This window comes from Erpetoichthys calabaricus, chromosome 3 (assembly GCF_900747795.2).
Source record: "Erpetoichthys calabaricus chromosome 3, fErpCal1.3, whole genome shotgun sequence".
Taxonomy (NCBI): domain Eukaryota; kingdom Metazoa; phylum Chordata; class Cladistia; order Polypteriformes; family Polypteridae; genus Erpetoichthys; species Erpetoichthys calabaricus.
Window position 1 is genome coordinate 15,490,067 of NC_041396.2, and position 24,484 is coordinate 15,514,550.

At 43.5% G+C, this 24,484-nt stretch overlaps 1 long non-coding RNA gene across 1 annotated transcript; it reads left to right on the plus strand.

Annotated features, from left to right (window-relative positions):
* The first annotated feature begins 23,238 nt into the window (after positions 1 to 23,238).
* LOC127527038 (uncharacterized) lies at positions 23,239 to 23,889 on the plus strand. Its single transcript, XR_007934398.1, has 3 exons — positions 23,239 to 23,398; positions 23,448 to 23,571; positions 23,774 to 23,889. It is a non-coding gene; the product is annotated as an uncharacterized LOC127527038 (long non-coding RNA).
* The last annotated feature ends 595 nt before the right edge of the window (positions 23,890 to 24,484 follow it).

The following is a 24,484-nucleotide window of genomic DNA, read 5'->3' on the forward strand; positions in this document are numbered from 1 at the left end:
ATTGGTGGTGGATCTCCAAGATCTCCTCCAGATGATGACCAATGCTGATTATTCAATCAAACCCACAACCAGGATAATGGTTAGACCACCTGCGTTGGTGATGAATCTCCAAGATGTCCCCCAGATGATGACCAATGGTAATTATTCAATCCAACCCACAACCAGGATGATGGTTTGGCCACCTGCGTTGGGGGTGGATCTCCAAGATCTCCCCCAGATGATTAATCAATGGTGATTCTCCAGTCAAACCCACAACCATGATGATGGCTGATGGCAATTCTGGGTCTCGAAGACTAAAATAAAGCATAACTGGTTTGCAAGAAAAAACATTTAAGAACTACTAATTTAGAACAGAAGAAATTTGACAACCGGCAGGAGACCATTCAGTCCATTAGGCTCATTTAGTTTATCCATCCATCCATCCATTGTCTCCCGCTTATCCGAGGTCGGGTCGCAGGGGCAGCAGCTTGAGCAGAGATGCCCAGACTTCCCTCTCCCCGGCCACTTCTTCTAGCTCTTCCGGGAGAATCCCAAGGCGTTCCCAGGCCAGTCGAGAGACATAGTCCCTCCAACGTGTCCTGGGTCTTCCCCGGGGCCTCCTCCCAGTTAGACGTGCCCGGAACACCTCACCAGGGAGGCGTCCAGGAGGCATCCTGATCAGATGTCCGAGCCACCTCATCTGACTCCTCTCGATGTGGAGGAGCAGCGGCTCTACTCTGAGCCCCTCCCGGATGACTGAGCTTCTCACCCTATCTTTAAGGGAAAGCCCAGACACCCTGCGGAGGAAACTCATTTCAGCCGCTTGTATTCGCGATCTCGTTCTTTCGGTCACTGCCCATAGTTCATGACCATAGGTGAGGGTAGGAACATAGATCGACTGGTAAATTGAGAGCTTCGCCTTGCGGCTCAGCTCCTTTTTCACCACGACAGACCGATGCAGAGTCCGCATTACTGCGGATGCCGCACCGATCGATCTCACGCTTAATTCTTCCCTCACTCGTGAACAAGACCCCGAGATACTTGAACTCCTCCACTTGGGGCAGGATCTCGCTACCAACCCTGAGAGGGCACTCCACCCTTTTCCGGCTGAGGACCATGGTCTCGGATTTGGAGGTGCTGATTCTCATCCCAGCCGCTTCACACTCGGCTGCGAACCGATCCAGAGAGAGCTGAAGATCACGGCCCGATGAAGCAAACAGGACAACATCATCTGCAAAAAGCAGTGACCCAATCCTGAGCCCACCAAACCGGACCCCTCAACGCCCTGGCTGCGCCTAGAAATTCTGTCCATAAAATCATTTAGTTTAGCTAATAGCAAAGCTGTCCCCAGTGTCTCATCCAGATCCTCCTTACAGGTGGACAAGGTTTCGGCTTCAAATCCATGTCTCGAAGTTTACTCCAGAGTCCCACAACTCTTTGCGTGAAGAAGTGTCTCCCAGCTTCACTTCCCCTTAATTTCCACTAGTGTCCTCAAGTATGTGAATAACCGTTAAGTGGAAAGAATTCTGCTGGATCAACTTTATCAATGCGTTTGAGAATTTTAAAGATCTGGATGAGGTTTCAACACAGTCTCCTCTGCTTGAGACTCCTTGAGACTAAACAGGTTTAATTGTGGAAGTCTGTCACAGTAGGACGTGTCCTTAAAACCTGGGATGCACTTGGTTGCTCTCCACTGAACAACTTCAAGTGCTGCCAGTGATTCCTAGGATCACCCTGTGCTCTAAATGTCCATCTTATTTAAATAGCAAAACATACAGTTTATAAAGTCACTAGGCATCCCCCATGGCTTCGACCCTCCTAGTAGTGAAACAGGACAGTGAGGAGGGCCTCGCCCGGCTCTCTACTCCTGACGTCACTCTGCCACTCCCCTCAGATTAGTGTGAATATATCGCTCCTGCAAGCGAACTATGCAATGAGAGAAGTCGCAAAATCAACCTGAATTTTCAAGGAAATTATAGAAACAAAAAGATCTAAATCCGTTAAGTAGTTCTCTCGTTCGCTAAATAAGGTTACACCCCGAGGCAGACGTTTGAGTGAGGATGAGTCTCTCTCAGATTTGCACTAATAAATCAGTACCGCAAGCGAATTATGATACTTAGTGCGATAAGAAAGTCGCAAAATCAACGGAATGCTCAAGCAAATTATAGAAAAAAACCCGATCTAAATCTGTTAAGCAGTTCTCTCGTGAAAAGCGGACAGACATACAAACGGGACTAAAAAAACTAAGAAATTTCCCGCTTGGACCACGAAATTTTTAAAACCGTTTCTTAGCGAGTACCTATGGGCCAAGGGTAACCTACAGTACATTCCAAATTTCAAGTCCCAAGTCCTCATGGTTCAGGAGATTTCATGATGAGTGAGTCAATGGTATTTGGCTTTTATATATACACTAGCCAACCCGCGGCGTAGCATATGCCGCCACATAATTATGTATTGATGGGTGAACACTTCCTGAACGACACAGTTGTCCAAATGGGGTGGGTTTGTGGATACCACTGTGAGTGAATGAAAAGATGGACCTCTGGAGAGAGCAACATACAATTGTCTGTGACTGAAAGTGGGATCGTCTGTAACGATGGAGGCCACGCTGGTGAAAGTTACTTCATCGGTAGGGATAAGTTTCAGCACTTGTTCATTAAGGTGTAGCGAGTCTTCGTTGTTGACGCTTAATATAGCTTACGTACTGAGTTGTTCCGGAGTCACAGTTGAGAAGCACTTTTTGAATGTCTTTTAAGCACAGGGGAAAAAATTAACATGTGAAACATCCGTATAATGTAATAAGCCACCAAGAAAAGTAACATTACAATAATGCTATCTACGACCTGATCGCTGTAAACAGAAGTGAAAACAAAATCGAGGCCGGTGTATTCTTTAACTGCCTTGTAGCGCAGTGGTAGTGTTGCTGCTTTGCAGTAAGGAGACTGTGGAAGATTTTGGGTTTGCTTCCCGGTTTCTCCCTGTGTGGATAGCGCTTTGAATACTGAAAACACCGGTATATCAATGTAATGAAGTATTCTTATTCGTCCAGCGCTCGCTCTCTCTCGCGTGCGCCTGTATGTGTGTGTCGCTCGCTCGCTGCATGTGTTTCTGCAGGCATACCAGTAAGTGAATGAAAAGATGGAACTCTGGAGAGAGCAACATACAACTGTCCGTGACTGAAAACTGGTTTTGGCAGATACATGCATATCTTTTTGAAAGTTTGGCCCTGTGCCTTATCAATTGTCATCGCAAAGGCAAATGTAACAGGAAATTGTCTTCGTGTTAAAGTAAAAGGCAAATTATCCGCGCCAAGCTGTTTTACACGCTGTATACCAACCCGCAGCGTAGTATATGCCGCATAATCACGCCGCATTTTTAATGTTTTTTAAGCAGAGGGAAAAAATTAACATTTGCAAAATCCGTAACACTGCTTTCAGTAAGTACAATGCACACGCATTTAATTTGTCGGCCACTTTTTGCCAGCCATCTTTTCTGGTTTGGGCTGCTTTTGCAGTGTTACCGCTTGTGCATATTAAATCTTGAATTCCTTCGAGTAACTAATTAACTAACTAACACCCACCCACCCAGCTTGTGAGAAAAAAATGCGCCCGTTCTTTCATCATTTTGTTGCAGCCTATCAAAGACTTGCTGATCATGTTTTCTAGACTCAATATACAGTGGAACCTCGGTTCACGACCATAATTCGTTCGAAACCTCTAGTCATAAACCGATTTGGTCGTGAACCGAAGCAATTTCCCCCCATAGGATTGTATGTAAATACAATTAATCTGTTCCAGACCGTATGAACTGTATGTAAATATATTTTTTAAAGATTTTTAATCACAAATATAGTTAATTACACCATATAATGCACAGTGTAATAGTAAAGTAATGTAAAACATTGAATAACACTGACACAAACACCCAGGCTCTCTCTCTCTCTCTCTCTCTCTCAGCAGCACACGCGCCTCAAACCCCCCCCCCCCCTTCTCTCTCAGCAGCACGCGAGCCTCCCCAGCCCCCCCCCCTCTCTCTCTCTCTCTCTCTTTCTCTGTAACATTGCAGCAGTTCGCGCTATAGCCTTACAATCCGATCGTTGTATAAACACTTTTTTTTTAATGAGTTTTAAGCACAGGGGAAAAAAAAGGAACATTTGAATAAATCTGAACTTTATTTAAAAGCCAACCAAGACAGTAACATTGCAGGAGTTCACGCTAATAGCATGGGGGGAAAAAAAGGAACATTTCAACAAATCCGAACTTTATTTAAAAGTCAACCAAGACAGTAAAATTGCAGGAGTTCACGCTAATAGCATTACAGCCCGATCGCTGTAAACACTCTTTTAAAATGAGTTTTAAGCACATGGAAAAAAATAAACATTTGAAAAAAAGAGAAAAGTAACATTGCAACATTTTCTTCTCACCACTCTTCACTTGCTTAGAAGCCATAGTTAACTGCAAAAGCACACAAAATACTGTAGAACACAAACAGTTCACAGGTGTAGCACGCACGTCTGACTGAGAACAACGAACAGGGAGAGGCTGAACACGTGCTTAAATACAGTAATCGGGGTTGGAACAAAACCCTGCATCCACAGGGGTTCCCAGGACCGAGTTTGGGAAACACTGCTGAACAGAGACGAAACTGACTCAGGTGAGGAGTTGGGACAGGCAAAGTGGTTGCAGCTATTGATTATTCAGTGTTGTTTGCCTGGGTGTCTGATCTGCTCGACGGGATCATAAATAAAAGGAAAACAATGTGAAGGCAATGTCACAGGTGATCCTGTGGTATAGCGGGTCCACAGCTCCCCTTCAAAAGCCCATTTTTAAATAAATAATCACTGCGCTCACAGTGTAGCGAGGGGCGTGGAAGTGTGGCTGAAACGGTTTCTGGGTGGAGTCGTGCTGCGGGCGTTTCTCCCCTGTGCAGTGTGCGAGCGAGTGAGGAGAGAGAGAAAGCCGGTACGTTAGAGTGAGCGAGAGCAGGCTCGAAAGCAATGTGTTCCTGTGGTATAGCGGGTCCATAGTTCCCCTTCAAAAGGCCATTTTTAATCAGGCGACTGACAGTAGTGGAGTCAGGCACAGAGAAGGTCAGCTGCTGAGAGAGCGTCTCGACTGTTGCAGGGCCTGCATTGGTGAAGCAGGTGAGACGCTAATGAAACAGAGGCACAGTGCTTATTGGTTTTTAACGACTGCTTCCTTCATTGTGTTTTAACCTCAGTTTTAAAGGATTGCGCGTCTCTCTCTCTCGCGCTGCCTGTGTGTGTGCGCCGCTGTCTCTCTCTGGCGCTGCCTGTGTGTGCCTCTGTGTGAACCAAGGTTCCACTGAGGTTGACTAATGAAAAGTCAACGTGGCTCAGAGATGCATGTGGACTGTGGCACAAACAAACAGAAATGACGGCATGTTTTACGAGGCGTCGCGTCCGAGTTGGTGGGCGTGGCTGTGCGAGTTTTCGTCGTATCAAATGGTCTTAAAGTTGGTGGGCGTGGCTCCTTCCTGCGTGCTTTCATGGGTGTCTTGCTTTGCTCTGGCGGCGGCTTAGTGAATTATATATATAGATAGAAGATTAGGGTCACGTTGTGGTAATTCGCCTACGACGCATTACCAATTTAAAGGATAGGGTAAAGCCAAAATAAACATTAAAGCACTTACCTGTGGCAGCACGGTGGTGCAGTGGGTAGCGCTGCTGCCTCGCAGTTGGGAGACCTGGGGACCTGGGTTCGCTTCCCAGGTCCTCCCTGCGTGGAGTTTGCATGTTCTCCCCGTGTCTGCGTGGGTTTCCTCCCACAGTCCAAAGACATGCAGGTTAGGTGGATTGGTGATTCTAAATTGGCCCTAGTGTGTGCTGGGTGTGTGGATGTGTTTGTGTCCTGCAGTGGGTTGGCACCCTGCCCAGGATTGACCCTGTGTTCGGATTCAGCGGGTTGGAAGATGGATGGATGGATGGCACTTACCTGTTTAAGTCATTAAGTGCTGGGTGCGCTTTCGCAGTCATTTTAACTTTGTCTTCTGCAGGTTCACGCAGTGGGACGCTGTCATAAAGGAGGTTGTCTCTTTAGTCTTGCCTTTGGCAAGGAAAGGTGCAAAGCGATTTTAGTTAAGAAAGTACATGCATGCATCATGTGTGAGAGAGACCCGAATGAGGTCCCCACACAAGCTTGAGACTAAACAGGTTTATTCATTGAGATGGTTGCTCTCCTCTGCACATCATCTGACATTTCTTGTAGGCCACTTCCTGTGCTGAATAGTCTTGTACAGAAGCTCTCATTTTGTTGTCTGCAAGATCCCACTGAAAATCGTACAACAAAGAACGGCAGTTTCGAGATTATAACCTTCGATGAAGAACTGAAGGTCCTGGATGAACAAATACAAAAGAAGATGCTGAGAAACTCACACTTTTGCTTTTAGTCAACTGGATCACTGTTTCCCAACCTATCAGGTGTTAAGACCTACTTATTTCCCATGTAATTGTCTCTGTGGCACACCAATGGTGGTGGTGGGGGGATTCCTCTTAGTGAATTGAGTGCGGTCATCAGAGCAGTTAGGGAGGACGCATCACCCTTGATGTAGCTGAACTACCTAATAAAGACATAAAACAACTGCAGTTAGTTCAAAATGCAGCAGCAAGAATCTTAACATGAAAAAGACAATTTGAGCATGTTAACACCAGTCTTGGCATCGTTACATTGGTTACCTGTGTCCTTTAGAACTTTAACAAAACTACTAATGGCACCTCAAGCTTTAAATAATCTTGCTCCTTCCTTTATAAGGGAGTGCCTGACCCTCTACGTTCCAAGTCACAACCTTAGATCTTCTAATGGTGGTCTGCATTTTATTCCAAGAGCTGAGTATAAAAGAAATAAGGTGGCCTTTTGCTGTTGTGCACCAATAAGTTGGAATACATTACCAGCGTACCATTGTGCTATATAAATAAAATGCATTATTAATATTATTATTATTATTATTATTATTAATAATAATATAATTATTAATTATAATAATTGTTATTATAATTAATATATTATTATTATTATTATTATTATTAATTGAAAAATACCAGGCTAACACTGTAGATAATTTTAAAAAAAACTCCTTAAAACCCACTTTTTTAATTCTCCTTTCTCATTCTTACATTTTAATTCTACCCCTAATTATCTAGATAAACATAGAATTATCATATTATTATCTTTAATAAACTCTGATTTTCTCTGCATTGTTTTCTGTTTTTTCTCAGGTGTTGTTCTGCATCTGATCAAAGTCCTGTGCAGTCACGTGTGATGTTTCAATGAGAGCGGATTCTCCAACTTTCCCCTAAGACAATGAAACATTGAGGAGTGACTTAAGGACATTTATGAAAGTCTGAATACCCAGAGTGTTCTGGCCGGTCTTTTGACCTTGATCCCCTGCAGATTTTGTTTTTTCTTCCGCTTATATGCTACTATAAGAGACCCCCCTTCAGTCTTAGCTTTCCAGCTAAAGACGCGCACCTTCAGTTTAGCACACCCTGACTAGAGCTGCTCATTAGCTGTGCATACTACATCTCTGTTGTTAGTCATTAGCACTAAAATATAAGTAATATGATTATATGTTATAATTTGTTATTAATCCTCACCTACTCTCTCTTCTCAGTACTCAAATGTGGCACTCAGTGCCACTGCTCTACTGTCAAGTTATTTGCCTGCCTATGAAGAAGTCATCTCTGATAAAGGATTACCAGAATCATCAGGTAGGAGGCTCCTTTCATCTGATTGGCTGGCCCAGCACTAACTCAGCCTTGGAATGGCCAGTAGGATGGAGGTAGTATGTTGGCCGAGGTCTCCAGGACTCTGAACAAATCTGAATCCTCTGATGTGATATGATCTACAGGCGGTGAGGACATCTGAGATGTGGACAACCTGTGATTATGAACGGACTGCCTCAGTTCCATAAATCATCTTATCATAAATTCTTACCTGAAAAAACTGTGATTAAATCCTGCCTTACAAACAAATGTTTTCCTTTTCTGCATGAATATCTTTGATGGCAGCTACTTCCACTTTGAGGGCGTAGATTACGTGGTCTGATTGGTCAAGAGAGCTGTCTTTATAAGTAAAGGTAATAAAGCTACGTTCAGCTGATTCAAAGCAGGATTTTCATTGCTTCTTCTTTGTTTTTATGACAAACTAGGGGGTTCACCCCCTGTTCGCTTTGCTCGCCAACCACCCCCGGCCTGCGCTATGCGTCAGCCACTTTGCGTATCTGCCGCTCGCGTTGTGAAGGGGGGGAGGGGCTGAACGCACCCCAAGGAGACGCGGTCACTCCAAAGAAACCCCCTTTTAAACAGTGATACAATGGGAAACAAATACAGTTTTTTTTATCTCCTCTTTGCTCGATCAGCTACTGGCTTGTTGCTGCTACCATGTCGTGTGTTCTGCATGTCGCCCTTCTCTTCAAACATTCAAAAGTCTGTACAGCAGCTGTCCTACTCTTTGTCTTTTCTTTCCGGCCCAGGGTGTGGTTAAATCTCTTGGAAAAAAGTCTTGTCTCACGGGACGTGAATTCTTGATATTTTTTAGTTTATAATTTAAAGACGGAATAAAAATCTGAAAATGTAACAACATCACATTAAAGTTCGATAAATTCTGAAAAGAATGATAGCAAACATACATATGTAGTGTGGAGCTTCAGCCCGGACACAGACAGGCAGACACCAATGGTTCCAACACACACGCATTTTATTTACAATATTTAGAGTTCCCAACACAGTCCCGCACAGCACACAGTGCCCCTGCACTAATCACCCTCAAAGTCCGGGCCTTCCAACGATTCTTCCCTTGCTTCACTGCCTCCACTCCTCCACCAAATCTGACAGTAGGTAGCAGGTGTTTCTCTTGGAATGCGGTGTTCTTCTTCCGCCATGAAAGCGCTTTTTGTTTTGACCAAATAACTCCATTTTTGTCTCATCAGTCCAAAGCACTTTGTTCCAAAATGAATCTGGCTTGTCTGAATGAGCATTGGCATACAACAAGCGACTCTGTTTGTGGTGTGAGTGCACAAAGGGCTTCTTTCTCATCACCCTGCCATACAGATGTTCTTGGTGCAAATTGTGCTGAATTGTAGAACGATGTACAGATACACCATCTGCAGCAAGATGTTCTTGCAGATCTTTGGAGGTGATCTGTGGGTTGTCTGTAACCATTCTCACAATCCTGCTCATATGCCGCTCCTGTATTTGTCTTGGCCTGCCAGACCTGCTGGGTTTAACAGCAACTGTGCCTGTGGCCTTCTATTTCCTGATTCCATTCCTTACAGTTACAGAAACTGACAGTTTAAACCTCTGAGATGGCTTTTTGTAGCCTTCCTCTAAACCAGGAGACTCAACAATCTTTGTTTGTAGATCTTTGGAGAGTTGCTTTGAGGATCCCATGCTGTCACTCTTCAGAGGAGAGTCAAAGGGAAGGAAGCACAACTTGTAATTGACCACCTTAAATACCTTTATATCTCATGATGGGACACACCGGTCTATGAAGTTCAAGGCTTAACGAGCTAATCCAACCAATTAATCAGCATTGAGCAGTGACAGGCATTCAAATCAGCACAATGACAAGGAGACCCACATTTGTGCACAGCCAGTTTTTCACATTTCATTTCATTTCATACAACTAAATACTGCGTCACTAAAAATCTTAGTTCAGAAAACACCGCAGTACTCAGATGTTCCTAGGAATTGAAAGACATACCACTGTTATCTTTTTGTTGAAAGGAGAGTCAATTATTATACAGGCTGAGAGGGGTTCCCAAACGTTTTCATATGACTGTAAGAATTGGTTTAGGAAAAATACTGAGATGGTCAAGTAAAGAAAGAGCGTACCAGAAAAAGGTTGATGTAATATATAAAATGTACTGAAGGATGACTAAGAGATGACTAAGAGATCAGCAGATGTCCTATAAACGAGAATGGACAGTTGTTATATGCATAGAAATTTCAAGAGTGGTGTCTCATCTCAAAAGGTATAAGAAGAACCAGAATATAATATAATAGACTTTTATTTTATGTAAATCATTTGGGTGTAAACCAATGAACCAACCACAATAAAACGTATGCATTGATTGAGCCTGGATGTAAATTCAGTAGTTTATAAAATGATCCTCTATCCTTTATTTCTCTGACCATTCTGATCATGCTGACCAGGCTGTAACAGACTCCTTTTGATGAATGCTCCCTCCAAGGTATTTTGCCAAGGAGTCATTAAAAGATGCAATGAACAGCTTTTCTCCCGCCTGATTACTGAATTGTCCTGTTAGAGGATGTTTCTTTCTTTAATAAGACGTTAAATTTCAACTACACTAGTGCGTTAAAAAGTCCAAGCGTTAGCTCCTGCCTCACTGGGTCACATGTTCTGGGTCTGCACCCAACTAACATCATTTTGGACCAAAATTTTTAAGTGCCTTTCAGACAGCCTTGGTATCACAATCCCTCCTAACCCATTAACAGCTGTGTTCGGTGTTCTTCCAGACGGACTTGAATTGGAGAAGGACAAGCAAACGGTGATTGCATTCACTACGCTTTTGGCACGCAGACTTATTCTGTTATACTGTTATACTGTTATACTGGGACGCCGCAGGGTTGTGTGCTCAGCCCGCTCCTCTACACCCTCTACACATATGACTGTGTCCCCACTCACCATAGCAACAAGATTATAAAGTTTGCAGATGACACGACGGTGGTCGGACTCATCTCGGGCAAGGAGGATGAGCTAGCATACAGGGATGAGGTGGAGTGACTGTCAGAGTGGTGCACAGTCAATAACCTGCTCCTCAACAACAAAAAAACAAAGGAGCTTGTTATTGACTTTAGGAAAAACAAAACTGACATCCAGCCACTCATCATTGGCGGGGCCTGTGTGGAGAGGGTCCCGGTGTTCAGGTTTCTGGGTATGGAGCTGGAGGATGACCTGACCTGGAGTCCCAACACCAAGGAGCTGCTAAAGAAGGTGCAGCAGAGACTGTATTTTCTGAGAATTCTCAGAAATAACCACCTCCCAAAAAATCTGCTCCTTGCTTTTTATCATTGTTCCATCGAGAGTGTGCTCAAGTACGGACTGTGTGTGTGGAACGGCAGCTGCACTTCCTCAGAAAAGAAAGCGCTACACAGGGTCGTCAGGATAGCGGAGAGAACAATTGGTTGTACCCTCCCCACTCTGGAACAAATCTACACCTCCCGATGTCGCAAAAAAGCAATAGACATTTCACTTACTCATCACATCCCGGTCATTGCCTCTTCCAGCTTTTGCCATCGGGCAGAAGATACAGAGCAATGAAAACCAGGACAAACCGCCTTAAAAACAGCTTTTATCCGAAAGCAATCATGGCCCTGAACTCAAAATAAAACTGCTCCATATTATTCTTCCAATGTGCAATATAGACTGTAAGTCAACAAGTGCAATTTGTATATTTATTACTATTCGGTTTGTTATTATATTCTGTCTTCTTGTCTTATTGTCTTTTTAACTCTTATTCTTCACACTGAGTCGATTGCACCTTCAATTTCGTTGTTCCTTTGTAAAAGTGACAATGACAATAAAGATCTATCTATCTATCTAAATTGGAAGAATCCTAATTCTCCTCTGACAAGTCCAAGTCCAAGGAGGTTATGCTCAACCTTTATAATGCACTGGTGAGGCCTCATCTTGAGTACTGTGTGCAGTTTTGGTCTCCAGGCTACAAAAAGGACATAGCAGCGCTAGAAAAGGTCCAGAGAAGAGCGACTAGGCTGATTCCAGGGCTACAGGGGTTGAATTATGAGGGAAGATTAAAAGAGCTGAGCCTTTACAGTTTAAGCAAAAGAAGATTAAGAGGTGACATGATTGAAGTGTTTAAAATTATGAAGGGAATTAGTGCAGTGGATCGAGACTGTTATTTTAAAATGAGTTCATCATCAACACGGGGACACAGTTGGAAACTTGTTAAGGGTAAATTTCGCACAAACATTAGGAAGGTTTTCTTTACACAAAGAACGATAGAAACTTGGAATAAGCGACCAAGTAGTGTGGTAGACAGTAAGACGTTAGGATCTTTCAAAACTCGACTTGATGTTTTCTTGGAAGAAATAAGTGGATAGTACTGGCGAACTTTGTTGGGCTGAATGGCCTGTTCTCGTCTAGGGTGTTCTAATGTTCTAATGTTCTGATAAGTCAGTGGGAAACCGATGTTTTATATTATTTGAAATTGGAAAAAATCAAATTCTCAGTTAGAGGATCTGTACAAAATTTTTTTGAAACCTGGCAGGATTTAATCAATATTATTTTAGAATAAGAGAAATAACTATTACCGCATTTAATCCCCTTCTCCATCTCTTATTTACATATATATTTATTTCTCCCTTTCTTTTGTTTATTGTTGCCTTATTAAAAAGCCTTAAGCAATTCTCCTTCAGCTAAGCTCTCCTTCTCAGGGGTGGGGTTTGATTTGTCTTCAATTTTGTTAGGTTATAAATTGATCTATTTGTATGGAATGATTACAATGAAAATTAATAAAAAAAAAAAAAAGTCCAAGCGTGACGTCCCTCGATTTATATTCTATTTTTTTATCTGACTTTTAAATTTACTTCTGCACCTTGTTTAAATCATGAAGATGCAGCACAACTCCTGGTCCAGGCTTTGGTCCTGTCACATATTCACCATCTTTAAGAAACTGGACTTGCGTAGCGCTTATAATTTCATTCGTATCAGAGAGGGTAATGAGTGGAAGGGCAGGCGGTGAGGCAGCATGTTGCTGAACCCACCACACAACCAACTATTTCAAGGTCCAAGGTCAGGACAACAGGTCACACCTCAGCACCACACTCATTCGAATGGAGGGGAACACTGTGAGAGGTTATTTTGAGGGACAGGAGTGCCAATCCTGCCACCATGACTGTATTTAACACTGCTATAGGGCACTATGAATACTGAACAATGCCATTTTGGAATGGCAAATGCCAGGGCAGTATTTCAATTACATGTAAATAATATCTTTTCTGATGTGTTAGCGTTTTTATGTTCAACTTGATGTTATTTTGGAGGAATTAGTGAATAGGAGTGGCGAGCTTGTTTGGATTAGTGACTTCCTAATGTTCTAATGACATGCTCAGGATTAATGAACTGGACGGTGACACATTGACTTTGAAAATCAACTGCTGCCAGCCACTTACATGAACAAGTTCAGTGCCACGATCAGCCCTAGGACTGATCATCTGATGCTAGCTCATCACTTTTGTTTCCGATCTCCAGATAAATTGCATCAGAATCAGAGTCCAATAAGTCAGAGTCCGATTCAACAATAATACACAAAACACTGTCCACGGAGTTTTTTGTTCTGCGCATTCGCTTCACTCTCTTGCCAGATCTGCGTTTAGCGCAACTCGAGCAAACGCCAGCTGCTGTGCTGCGCATTCCTGCCAGCCACTGAAAAAATATTCAGCCCTCAATGCTAAATTAAAGAAAAAGAAAAATTTTACCAACAGAATTTTACATGAGTGATGTCGTACGCTGGGGATGACGTGGAAGTTGGAGAAGGAGGAGGTCATATTATCCATCCATCCATTATCCAACCCGCTAGATCCAAACTACAGGGTCACGGGGGTCTGCTGGATCCAATCCCAGCCAACACAGGGCACAAGGCAGGAAACAAACCCCGGGCAGGGCACATGCACACACACACACACACACTAGGGACAATTTAGAATCACCAATGCACCTAACCTGCATGTCGTTGAACTGTGGGAGGAAACCCACGCAGATACGGGGAGAACATGCAAACTGCACACAGGGAGGACCCGGGAAGCGAACCTGTGTCTCCTAAGAGCGAGGCAGCAGCGCTACCCACTGCGGCACCATGCCACCCGAGGTCATATTATTTTTAACAAAAAGCCAATGTAAAGTCAAAATCGACGTAACACGTATGTTGAGGTATTACTGTATTTTTGATTGCATTATTCCTTTAAATTGACAAGTTCAATCTCACTCAGAGCTCTCTTGGATCGGCCCTTTTGTTGCTCCTCCGAGGACTTTTTCTGGTGCTGCTATGTCTTTTTATCTAGCTTGAAAGTTCAAAACAGTTCACAATATTCCAGGTGTAATGCTCTCAGAGTGAATTCATTAGCTTTTGATGTTTTCCTTGGAATGTTACACGCTGTGATGCTTCAACTGAGGAGGCCAAATTCAGGGCCCCCAACATTCACAGCTTAAGTTTAAGTGATCACAAAGAATAGATTCAACTGGCCTATAACTAAATCACCCAATAGTCTCTGTTATCTCACAAACTGTCACTCTTCGATTCCCCCATTACGATAGTTTCTGAAATGTTCTTCTGTTCTGAATGTTGAAGGCATTGAGGATTTTTCAAGAGACATCCTAACATGGTGGAGTTCTGCAGCCCAAACCTTGACAGTGACATGAAAAGCGGGCTGGTTCTGGGGCACATCGACTATGCGAGAATGAATCTGTAAAGGCGTGTGTTAGACATTCAATGCCACATGATACTTGATTTTGTGGTTTCCTGTACCCATGTTGATTTGGTTCTGAAATAAGAAACAGGCACCATAAACCACAAATGCTCAAAAGATGTAATTCACATATCTGAGTCGACAGGAGCTAATCGAAATCAGCACCACGCAATACGCCTTTCAGGTCCGGGCTCAAAACGTTCTCGTCAAATCTGGGATGTTTCAAGTTAGACATTACTGTCTGCATATTTCATACTGTGTTGGAGTTCACAGTTATATCATTTTGTATTTTTGTCGCATGTAATTTGTTTCATTTTTTACGATACTGGATTTGCAATTGTGTGCTACAGTAGTTCCCCCATGGATACGTCATCCTAAGTTTGAATTATGTTTTTCTTAATACATTTTCATTGTATTTTTCAAAGAGCAGAACATTATAATGGCATACTATTCAATCAAACAAGTAATAATAAACACAACAGATACAACTATTAACCTCAAAATCAATACAAAAGGAGAAAAGGGCTAATTAGCATAAGCCACCCAAATTGGGGGTCTTCATAAGAAAAGTAATAATTTACTTCATGAGGTAGATGAACATCTTAAACAAGATATTTAAAATATTAAAATGGGTGCTTCAATTTAAATGTTGAACTATTCTCAGTTTTATTAGAAATCTATCATTTTTCAGCATATGCTAGAGGTCTGTACAGGACTAAATCTCTACTAAAGGAAAAATCGAAAATAACATCATATTCATAGTTACTGACCTTGATAGAGTCCAAAACTGTGCTTAGGTTTGAAATTTATCATTTTTAACCCTACTAGGACCACTAGTAAGGAATCAAATATCAGAAATATGACCATCCACCAATGCACAGCTTCATGTCACAATTCGGGACAGTAGAACCGCATTTCTTTGCATCATTTTCTTATACAGTTAGGTCCGTAAATATTTGGACATTGACAACTTTTTTCTAATTTTGGTTCTGTACATTACCACAATGAATTTTAAATGAAACCACTCCGATGCAGTTGAAGTGCAGACTTTCAGCTTTAATTCAGTGGGGTGAACAAAACGATTGCATAAAAATGTGAGGCAACTAAAGCATTTTTTTAACACAATCCCTTCATTTCAGGGGCTCAAAAGTAATTGGACAATTGACTCAAAGGCTATTTCATGGGCAGGTGTGGGCAAGTCCGTCGTTATGTCCTTATCAATTAAGCAGATAAAAGGCCTGGAGTTGATTTGAGGTGTGGTGCTTGCATGTGGAAGATTTTGCTGTGAACAGACAACATGCGGTCAAAGGAGATCTCCATGCAGGTGAAAGAAGCCATCCTTAAGCTGCGAAAACCGAAAAAACCCATCCGAGAAATTGCAAATTGAATGGCAAAATCTACAGTTTGGTACATCCTGAGAAAGAAAGCAAGCACTGGTGAACTCAGCAACGCAAAAAGACCTGGACGTCCACGGAAGACAACAGTGGTAGGTGATCGCAGAATCATTTCCATGGTGAAGAGAAACCCCTTCACAACAGCCAACCAAGTGAACAACACTCTCCAGTGGTAGGCGTATCGATATCCAAGTCTACCATAAAGAGAAGACTGCATGAAAGTAAATACAGAGGGTGCACTGCAAGGTGCAAGCCACTCATAAGCCTCAAGAATAGAAAGGCTAGATTGGACTTTGCTAAAGAACATCTAAAAAAGCCAGCACAGTTCTGGAAAAACATTCTTTGGACAGATGAAACCAAGATGAACCTCTACCAGAATGATGGCAAGAAAAAAGGATGAAGAAGGTGTGGAACAGCTCATTATCCAAAGCATATCACATCATCTGTAAAACACGGTGGAGGGAGGCAGTGTGATGGCTTGGGCGTGCATGGCTGCCAGTGGCACTGGGACACTAGTGTTTATTGATGATGTGACACAGGACAGAAGCAGCCAAATGAATTCTGAGGTGTTCAGAGACATACTGTCTGCTCAAATCAGCTAAATACAGCAGTCAAATTGATTCATGATACAGATGGACAATGACCCGAAACATACAGCCAAAGCAACCCAGGAGTTTATTAAAGCAAAGAAGTGGAAAATTCTTGAATGGCCAAGTCAGTCACCTGATCTTAACCCAACTGAGCAGGCATTTCACTTGTTGAAGACTAAACTTCAGACAGAAAGGCCCACAAACAAACAGCAACTGAAAGCCGCTGCAGTAAAGGCCTGGCAGAGCATTAAAAAGGAGGAAACCCAACATCTGGTGACGTCCAGGAGTTCAAGACTTCAGGCTGTCATTGCCAGCAAAGGGTTTTCAACCAAATATTAGAAATGAACATTTGATTTCCAGTTATTTCATTTGTCCAATTACTTTTGAGCCCCTGAAATGAAGGGATTGTGTTCAAAAAATGCTTTAGTTGCCTCACATTTTTATGCAAACGTTTTGTTCACCCCACTGAATTAAAGCTGAAAGTCTGCACTTCAACTGCATCGGAGTGGTTTCATTTAAAATTCATTGTGGTAATGTACAGAACCAAAATTAGAAAAAAGTTGTCTCTGTCCAAATATTTATGGACCTAACTGTAATATCTTTTCTAGCATGTTAGTTCCTGATCTGCTCAATCGACACATCCTTTGTGTTATCACAGTTTACGACAGCGCAAGGCTTAGTGACTTCCACATTTCCCCTGACACGAACACTGACAGTTGCTGCATTGTGAGCAGTGCATAGGGGGCTACCGTCTTTTCCATCCTTTCACTTGATCGCAATAATTTTGTCTTTTAGCTACAAAGTTACCACCACAGCAAACCTTCACAAGACCAAATTCATCAGGTATATCACGGCGGTCCGGTCTTACAGTCCGCTACCCATGTCAACATCTAATGAAAATACACTGTCATCGCTATTATTCGATTCAACTTACAATTCAGTTCTGGTTTGTTCTAAAATTGGCTTTACAGCTTTTTCATTTGCACGCCATTGTGTTTTATATGGAAGGTCTGTCCCACAGAGTGGCAGAGCATATTCTGATTTTGTTTTGCAGCATAATGTTATTTCATCTACAACTTGACAGCAGAATATTGTCCCAAGTGTTAATTGGGCTTAATGCTCCATATCCCATCAAAACAAGTCAATAATTAATTGTAAATTCATCTTCTTTTGGCTGCTCCCGTTATGGGTTGCTACAGTATATCATCTTCTTCCATATCTTTTTTGTCCTCCTCATCTTGTTCTGTTACACCCATCACTTGCTTGTCCTCTCTCACCACATCTATAAACCTCCTCTTAGGCCTTCCTCTTCTCCTCTTACCTCAGCAGCTCTATCCTTAGCACCCTTCTCCCAATATCCCCATCATCTCTCCTCTGCATATGTTCAAACCAAGGCAATCTTGCCTCTCTGACTTTGTCTCCTGTCACACACACACGTGTTTAGGAGGCAACTAAAGGGCTTGAATGCATGTAATACATGTAATTCCACGCCAGACCAGGGGGTGGTGAAGTGCACTAATTCTCCCTCTCGATCTCTTACAGACCATTCTAGGGAAATCCCGCCCGGCTCTGAGGCAGCTAATGACGTCACTTCCGGTTCCGGTCCTGATGACATCACATTCCTTCCTGCTTTCCTTTAAAGCCGCCATCTTGATAATATTGAGTTACTTCTGTTTTGGACTGAATAGTGTGAACATGGAGCTGATTATTAAGATGTTTTGCTTCCAGGAACAATTATACAGGTGGCTGCCCCAAACCTTAGCAATGTCTTGTGATCTTTATTGTTATACTCCCAACTATCCAACCTGAGCTGACCCTCTAATGTCCTCATTTCTAATCCTGTCCATCATCATCACACCCAATGCAAATCTTAGCATCTTTAACTCTGTCACCTCCAGCAATGTCTCCTGCTTTCTAGTCAGTGCCACCATCTCCAGCCCATATAACATAGCTGGTCTCACTACCGTCCTATAGACCTTCTCTTTCACTCTTGCTGATACCCGTCTGTCACAAATCACTCCTGACACTCTTCTCCACCCACTCCACCCTGCGTGCACTCTCTTCTTCACCTCTCTTCCACAATCCCTGTTACTCTGTACTGTACTGTACCTTTGCCAACTCTACTCCCCTCATCCTCACCATTCCACTGACCTCCCTCTCATTCACACACATGTATTCTGTCTTGATGGTCCTACTGACCTTCATTTCTCTCCTCTCTAGAGCAGATCTCCACCTCTCCAGGGTCTCCTCAACCTGCTCCCTACTATCGCTACAGATCACAATGTCATCAGCAAACATCATAGTCCACGAGGACTCCTGTCTAATCTCACCTGTCAACCTGTCCATCACCATTTCAGATAAGAAAGGGCTCAGAGCTGATCTCTGATGTAATCCCACCTCCGTCACTCCCACCGCAGACCTCACCACTGTCACACTTCCCTCATACATATCCTGTACAACTTTTACGTACTTCTCTGCCACTCCCGACTTCCTCATACAATACCACAGCTCCTCTCGAGGCACCCTGTCATATGCAGATCCACAAAGACACAATGCAACTCCTTCTGACCTTCTCTAAACTTCTCCATCAACATCCTCAGAGCAAACATTGTATCTGTAGTGCTGTTTCTTGCCATGAAACAATACTGCTGCTCACTAATCATCACCTCCCTTCTCAACCGAGCTTCCACTACTCTTTCCCATAACTAATTAATTAATAACTAATGAATAATTATATTGTAAATAATTAATACAATTGCACAAACAAGCAGCCATCACAGCACACTTGCCTTACAGACAGGGAATTTGGTTTAAATTCCTACCCATTACCTTAAATGATTTCTTATCAATCAAACATTTCCCTGACTATTGTTATCATGGCCAGAAACCACCCTGATGTTACTTATTTATTTATTTCAATTTTTGGTCGCATGCAGTCCGTTCTCTCTGTCGTATTGTAGGCTGTCCTCTGCTAACCAGTAGATCTAACCCCACAGCTCAGTAAAATCTCTTAACCAATCACGAGTAGTGTCACACACGTGCGCATGGGAGGCATCTAAAGGGCCTGAATGACAGTAATTCCACTCCAGACCAGGGGGTTTCAGAGCACACTGATCCTTTCTCTCTTTTTCCACTGCAAACCAATTATGGGAAATTCCACCTGGGCCTGATGATATCACTTCTGGCTCTGGGCCCACTGACATCACTTCCAGTTCCGGCCCTGATGAAGCCACTTCCGGGTCCGCATCCAATGACCTCACCAATGACCTTTGCTAGGCAGAATAGGTGGTCTTGTGGCCTTGGAACCCCTGCAGATTTTGTTTTCTTTTTCTCCAGCCATTTGGAGTTTTTTTTTTGTTTTTTTCTGTCCTCCCTGAAAAATCGGACCTTATTTTATTCTTTGTTAATTAGCATTGCCAAATGTTGATATTTTTGTTCTTTCTTTTTCTTCTTTCTTCAACTCGTAAAAGCACTTTGAGGTACATCATTCGGATGAAAACGTGCTCTACAAATAAATGCTTCTGACGTCACTTCCAGTTCCGCTTCCAATGACATCACTTCCAGTTCTGGTCCCGATGACACCACTTCTGGTTCCGCCCCCGCTGACGTCACTTCCTCTCCTCTCCTTAAAACCACCATCTTTGCCTCATCAAGTCAGTTCTGTTTTGGACTCGAACCTGTACACAAATGTACATTAAAATCCAACAATTTTGCAGCCAGGAACAATTATACGGGTGGCCGCCCCAAACCTTTTTGGTGGCTCTTTGCCTCAAATTTGACAGTAGTCATTTTCTTGCTTTACATTTATGGAAGATTTTTGTAGTACTAGGGTGTTGTACCGTGTTAGCCATTATGAATGTAGTTAGAAGTCAAGCAAAATGACCTCTTTTATTGGCTAACTAAAAAGATTACAATATGCAAGCTTTCTAGGCAACTCAGGCCCCATCTTGACCAAAGAAGGGGCCTGAGTTGCCTTGAAAGCTTGCATATTGGAAGATTTTTGAAATACTTCCCTGGGAAGATCAAGGAAGGACCACTACACCTACATAAATAAATTCAGCATGGGGTCTGTATGTGCAGCCTCTTCAGAAAGTGTTCAGACTCCTTCACTTGTCTCACATTTTGTGAAGTCGCCGCCATGTGCTAAAATGATTTCAATTCATTTTTCCCCACATCAAGCAGCACTCAGTATCCCAGAATGACAATATGAAAACAGGAGTTTAGAAATTTTTACACATTTATTAAAAATGAAAAAAGCTGAAATTTCCCATGGACAAATGTATTCAGACCTTTTGACACTTGAAATGTGGCTCAGGTGCATCCCATTCTATTTTTCTCATCATTCAGATGTTTCTGCGCCTTTTTGGGAGTCCACCTATGGTCAGTTTAATTGATTGGACTGATTAAGGAGGTACGCACCCGTCCATAGAAGGACCAACAGCTGAGCCAAAACAAAGCCATGCAGAGGAAGGAACTGCCTGCAGACAGGATTGTGTCAAGGCACAGATCTGAGGTGGGGGCTACAAAACATTTCTGTGGTATTGAAGGTTCCAAAGAGCACAGTAGCCTCCATAATTCTTAAATGGAAGAGATTTTGAGCAACCACAACTCTTCTTAACAGTAGCCGTAACACTTGACTTCAAAAGTAGTCATCCACCTTTAAGCTGAGCTTGTTCAGGCCTGGCCAGTACTTGGATGGGAGACCATCTACCAGACCTATAAATACCTTGAGCTGGATGATAAACTGGACTGGACTGCCAATACTGATGCTCTGTGCAAGAGAGGACAGAGCCGGCTATACTTCCTTAGAAGGCTGGCGTCCTTCAACATCTGCAATAAGATGCTGCAGATGTTCTATCAGATGGTTGTGGCGAGCGCCCTCTTCTACGCGGTGGTGTGCTGGGGAGGCAGCATAAAGAAGAGGGATGCCTCACGCCTGGACAAACTGGTGAGGAAGGCAGGCTCTATTGTAGGCACGGAACTGGACAGTTTGACATCCGTGGCAGAGCGACGGGCGCTGAGCAGACTCCTGTCAATCATGGAGAATCCACTGCATCCACTAAACAGGATCATCTCCAGATAGAGGAGCAGCTTCAGCGACAGACTGCTGTCACCGTTCTGCTCCACTGACAGACTGAGGAGATCGTTCCTCCCTCACACTATGCGACTCTTCAGTTCCACCCGGGGGGGTAAACGTTAACATTATACAAAGTTATTGTCTGTCTGTATACCTGCATTGTTATCACTCTTCAATTTAATATTATTTTTTATTGGTATGCTGCTGCTGGAGTATGCGAATTTCCCCTTGGGATTAATAAAGTATGCTATCTATCTATCTATCTATCTATCTATCTATCTATCTATCTATCTATCTATCTATCTATCTATCTATCTATCTATCTATCTATCTGTCTGTCTGTCTATCTATCTATCTATCTATCTATCTATCTATCTATCTATCTATCTATCTATCATCTAGGAATTGCTTGGCTAGCTGCTGGAAGAGGTGTTTGTTATGGTGGAGTGTTGGCTCTGAGGCTAGTGATCTGCCCTGGCAATCGGAAGGTTGCCGGTTTGAATCCCCTAAAATGCCAAAAAGAGACTCTGCTCTGTTGGGCCCTTGAGCAAGGCCTTTAACCTGCAATTGCTAAGCGCTTTGAGTAGTGAGAAAAGTGCTATATAAATGTAAAAATTCATGGTATTTTTACAATATTTTTTTTTTCAAACCTATTGAATTAAAGCTGAAAGTCTACACTTTAATCACATCCTGATTGCATTCATTTCAAATCTATTATGGTGGTGCACAGAGCCAAAATTATGAAAATGTTGTCACTGTCCAAATACTTCTGGACCTAACTCTGTCTCTTGTCACACACATGGGAGACAACTTGAGGGCTCATCTAGTTGTAATTCCACACTAAACAGAGGGTTGGCACTGTTGCCTATTGCTTTTCCTCCTTTTGTCCCTACAGATTGGATGGCTGCCAGTCCCTGTGATGCCACTTCTGGGTTGTCGTCTCCTAGCCCCGCCCTCTCAGGTCTGGCATCCTCTTAAGGGGTAGTGCGGCCATCTTTGAGTCAGTAAATCTGACTACCATCTGAAAAGACCTTCCACCCTTTTTGATCTTTTCATTTATTTTTGGCCATCAGATACAAGGGGTCTGCCTTCAAAGTGCCCCAACTGTTTCTAATTGTCCTGTCTTTTTATGACATTGTACACAAGCCAGAGTTTTACCGTTCTCATCCTTGTGATGGATATCTCTGACTTTCTTGTCATTTTTGAACTTTAAAATCATGTTCCCCATTTTGGAATCTGGTCAGGCCTGAAGCATTCTATTTCCTTAAGGTTGTTATTTTATGAGGCCAGAATCATAACATTCAGTGGTTTCCCAGTACACTTCCCTGTACACCTCCCCGTACACCAGGGTAAACTCAAATTCCTTCCATGGCATCCCCAATCACCCTGGCAGCAGTGTAGGCGTGTCTTACATAAGCGTCAGGCCCGAGTGTTATCCCGGCAATGGTGTAGGCATGGCTTGCGTAAGGCCTGAAGTTTAGTTGTGCTGTAAAAGTGCCACCAGGAATAGTGCTGAGTGTTACCCAGGCAACAGTGTAGGCGTGTCTTATGTAAGTGTCAGGCCCGAGTGTTACCCGGGCAACAGTGTACATGTGTCCTACATAAGTGTCAGGCCCGAGTGTTACCTGGGCAACAGTGTAGGCGTGTCTTACATAAGCGTCAGGTCCGAGTGTTACCCGGGCAATGGTGCAGGTGTGTCTTACGCAAGTGTCAGGCCCGAGTTACTGGGGCAACAGTGTAGGCGTGTCTTACATAAGTGTCAAGCCCGAGTGTTACCTGGGCAACAGTGTAGGCGTGTCTTACATAAGCGTCAGGTCCAAGTGTTACCTGGGCAACGGTGTAGGCGTGTCTTACATAAGCGTCAGGTCCGAGTGTTACCCGGGCAATGGTGCAGGTGTATCTTACGCAAGTGTCAGGCCCGAGTTACTGGGGCAACAGTGTAGGCGTGTCTTACATAAGTGTCAAGCCCGAGTGTTACCTGGGCAACAGTGTAGGCGTGTCTTACATAAGCGTCAGGTCCAAGTGTTACCTGGGCAACGGTGTAGGCGTGTCTTACATAAGCGTCAGGTCCGAGTGTTACCCGGGCAATGGTGCAGGTGTGTCTTACGCAAGTGTCAGGCCTGAGTTACTGGGGCAACAGTGTAGGCATGTCTTATGTAAGCGTCAAGCCCAAGTGTTACCTGGGCAACAGTGTAAGCATGTCTTACATAAGTGTCAAGCCCGAGTGTTACCTGGGCAACAGTGTAGGCGTGTCTTACATAAGCATCAGGTCCAAGTGTTACCTGGGCAATGGTGTAGGCGTGTCTTACATAAGTGTCAGGCCCGAATGTTACCTGGGCAACAGTGTAGGCGTGTCTTACATAAGCGTCAGGTCCGAGTGTTACCCGGGCAATGGTTCAGGTGTGTCTTACGCAAGTGTCAGGCCCGAGTGTTACCTGGGCAACAGTGTAGGCGTGTCTTACATAAGCGTCAGGTCCGAGTGTTACCCGGGCAATGGTTCAGGTGTGTCTTACGCAAGTGTCAGGCCCGAGTTACCAGGGCAACAGTGTAGGCGTGTCTTATGTAAGCGTCAAGCCCAAGTGTTACCTGGGCAACAGTGTAGGCGTGTCTTACATAAGCGTCAGGTCCGAGTGTTACCCGGGCAATGGTTCAGGTGTGTCTTACGCAAGTGTCAGGTCCGAGTTACCGGGGCAATGGTGTAGGTGTGTCTTACATAAGCGTCAGGCCTGAGTGTTACCCGGGCAACGGTGTAGGCGTGTCTTACATAAGCATCATGTCCGAGTGTTACCCAGGCAACGGTGTAGGCGTGTCTTACGCAAATGTCAGGCCTGAGTTACCAGGGCAATAGTGTAGGTGTGTCTTACGTAAGCGTCGGGCGTGAGTGTTACCCGGGCAGCGGTGTGGACATGTCTTTCCTAGCCTCATAATAGTGTCTTGTAAGAAGTGCCTCTCACCAGTAGTGATGATGAGGTGAGTCTGT